This window comes from Physeter macrocephalus, chromosome 17 (assembly GCF_002837175.3).
Source record: "Physeter macrocephalus isolate SW-GA chromosome 17, ASM283717v5, whole genome shotgun sequence".
Classification (NCBI taxonomy): Eukaryota; Metazoa; Chordata; class Mammalia; order Artiodactyla; family Physeteridae; genus Physeter; species Physeter macrocephalus.
In genome coordinates this window covers 6004297-6007529 of record NC_041230.1, presented here as the reverse complement: position 1 = coordinate 6007529, position 3233 = coordinate 6004297, and positions in this window count along the sequence as shown.

Genomic DNA, 3233 nt, shown 5'->3' with positions numbered 1-3233 from the left:
GTGGAGAAACAGGTGCACACATACATTGCTGGTGGAAATGTAAAATGGTCCAACTACTCTGGAAAAGAGTGGCAGTTTCTTTTAATACTAAGCATGTGCTTACCATGTAACCCAGCAATTGCACTCTTGGGCATTTACCCCAGAAAAATGAAGACTAACGAAGGTTCACACAAAAACCTGTACACAAATGTTTACAGCAGCCTTATGTGTAATAGCAAAATTTTGGAAACAACCCAAATGTCCTTCAGTGATGAATGTTTTAAACAAACTGTGGTATATCCTTAGCATCAATGCTACTTAGCAATAAAAAGGAATGAACTGAATGGATCTTAAAAGAACTGTGTTTGGTGAAAAAAAGCCAATCTCTAAAGTCCACATACTCTATGATTCTGTTTATATGATATTCTGGAAAATGCAGAACTATACTGGGGAAAACATATCAGTGGTTGCCAAGGTTATGGGTGGGGGAGAAGGTCACCAGGAAGGAGGTTTTTTTAAAATTTTATTTTTTATTTTTTATTGGCATATAGTTGATGTACAATGTTGTGTGTACAGCTAAGTGATTCAGTTATACATATATCCATTCTTTTTTATTTTTATTTATTTTATTTATTTATTTATTTTAAAAATCCTATTTATTTATTTTTGGCTGTGTTTGGTCTTCGTTGCTGTGAGCAGGCTTTCTCTAGTTGTGGTGAGCAGGGGCTACTCTTCGTCGTGGTGCGCGGGCTTCTCATTGCAGTGGCTTCTCTTGTTGCGGAGCACGGGCTCTAGGCACACGGGCATCAGCAGTTGTGGCACGTGGGCTCAGTAGTTGTGGCTCATGGGCTTAGTTGCTCCACGGCATGCGGGATCTTCCCGGACCAGGGATCGAACCCGTGTCCCCTGCATTGGCAGGTGGATTCTTAACCACTGTGCCACCAGGGAAGTCCTATCCATTCTTTTTTAGATCCTTTTCCCATATAGGTTATTACAGAATATTGAGTATAGTTCCCTGTGCTATACAGTAGATCCTTGTTGCTTATCTATTTTATATATAGTAGTGTGTATATGTTAATCCCCAAACTCCTAATTTATCCCCTCCCCCCAACGTTTCCCCTTTGGTAACCACAAGTTTGTTTCGAACTCTGTGAATCTGTTTGTTTTGTAAATAAGTTCATTTGTATCATTTAATTAATTTATTTATTTTAAAATATTTACTTATTTGGTTTGCCAGGTCTTAGTTGTGGCAGGCGGCCTCCTTCGTTGTGACACGTGGGCTCCTTAGTTGTGGCATGCGAACTCTTAGTTGCGGCATACGTGTGGGGTCTAGTTCCCTGATCAGGGATCAAACCCGGGCCTCCTGCATTGGGAGCATGGAGTCTTAACCAATGTGCCACCAGGAAAGTCCCTGTATAATTTTTTTTAGATTCCACATATAAGTGGTATCATATGATATTTGTCTTTCTCTGACTTACTTCACTTAGTATGATAATCTCCAGGTCCACCCACGTTGCTGCAAATGGCGTTATTTCATTCTTTTTCATGGCTGAGTAATATTCCATTGTATGTATGTACCACATCTTTATCCATTCCTCTGTCGATGTACATTTAGGTTGCTTCCATGTCTTGGCTATTGTAAACAGCGCTGCAGTGAACATTGTGGTGCATGTATGTAGGAGGGCTCCCTTTTCTCCACACCCTCTCCAGCATTTATAGTTTGTAGACTTTTTGATGATGGCCATTCTAACTGGTGTGAGGTGATACCTCATTGTAGTTTTGATTTGCATTTCTCTAGTAATTAGTGATGTTGAGCCTCTTTTCATGTGCTTTTTGTCTATCTGTATGTCTTCAGGAAGTTTTTGGTGCAATGGATCTATTCTTTGTTCTGATTGTGTTGACGGTTATATAAGTTAAAATTCATGGAACTGAATACCGGAAAATGGGAGTATTGTTGTAAATAAATATGTAAAATAAACTGTTCAGAGAAACATTTTTTTAAAAATCAGCTTGCACAAAATGACAGCCTCATAAACTGCCCTCTAGAAAATTCTGGAATGGGAAGCAGCATCCTGACCCTGGCCCTGTCTACCAGAGTGGCAACACCTGTTTGGGGTTTTGGAGGACATCACTCACTCCAGTCGCTTCTCTTACGTTTTCCTCCATTTCAGCGGCTCCTGAAGCCCCCAGCATGGCTAGTCTTCAAATTCTGTCAATTCCCTGGATATGCAGAACACTTTTTTTTTTTTTTTTTTTTTTTTTTACTGTACGCAGGCCTCTCACTGTCGTGGCCTCTCCTGTTGTGGAGCACAGGCTCCGGACGCGCAGGCTCAGCGGCCATGGCTCACGGGCCTAGCCGCTCCGCGGCAGTGTGGGATCTTCCCGGACCAGGGCACGAACCCGTGTCCCCTGCATCGGCAGGCGGACTCTCAACAACTGCGCCACCAGGGAAGCCCGCAGAACCCTTTTTTTTGCCCCCACATCCCTGTCCCTCAGTATCCCCACCTCTATTTCTTTTTCTTTTTAAAATAAATTTATTTATTTTTATTTATATGTTTTTGGCAGCATTGGGTCTTTGTTGCTGTGCGCGGTCTTTCTCTAGTTGCGGCTCACGGGCTTCTCATTACAGTGGCTTCTCTTGTTGCGGTGCACGGGCTCTAGGCACACGGGCTTCAGTAGTTGTGGTGCACAGGCTTAGTTGCTCCGTGGTATGTGGGATCTTCCCGGACCAGGGCTCGAACCCGTGTCCCCTGCACTGGCAGGCGGATTCTTAACCACTGCACCATCAGGGAAGTCCCTCACCTCTATTTCTAAGGCTGTTGGTCTCTCTGTCTCTGTTGTCTCCCCATTTCTGCTTCTCACCTTCTCTGTCTCCATCTCTAGGTCTTCTTATCTCAGGGTCTCTGTTTTCCCTATTCGAGGCCTGCCCATTTCTACCTGTCCCTGTCTTGGGTCTTTCTCCACATCAGAGTCTCCCAAGCTCTGGCTTTCCCCTTCTCTGAGTCTGTCTTCCTCTCATTCTCTGTATCTCCATCTGTTGGTCTCCTTGTGTCTGTCCTCCTCAGTATCTCGCTATCTTGGGGACTCTGGGCCTTCTGGTCTCTCCATCTTTGGATGTGCGCGCCTCTTGTCCTCACCTTTCTCTCCCTCCCTGTCTCTGCGTCCGTGTCTCCTTCTATGCTCCGCTCCCTGTCTCTGCGTATGTGTCTCTTCTCTTCCTTTCTCCGTCTGTCTCTTTGGTCTTCTCTTGTTTA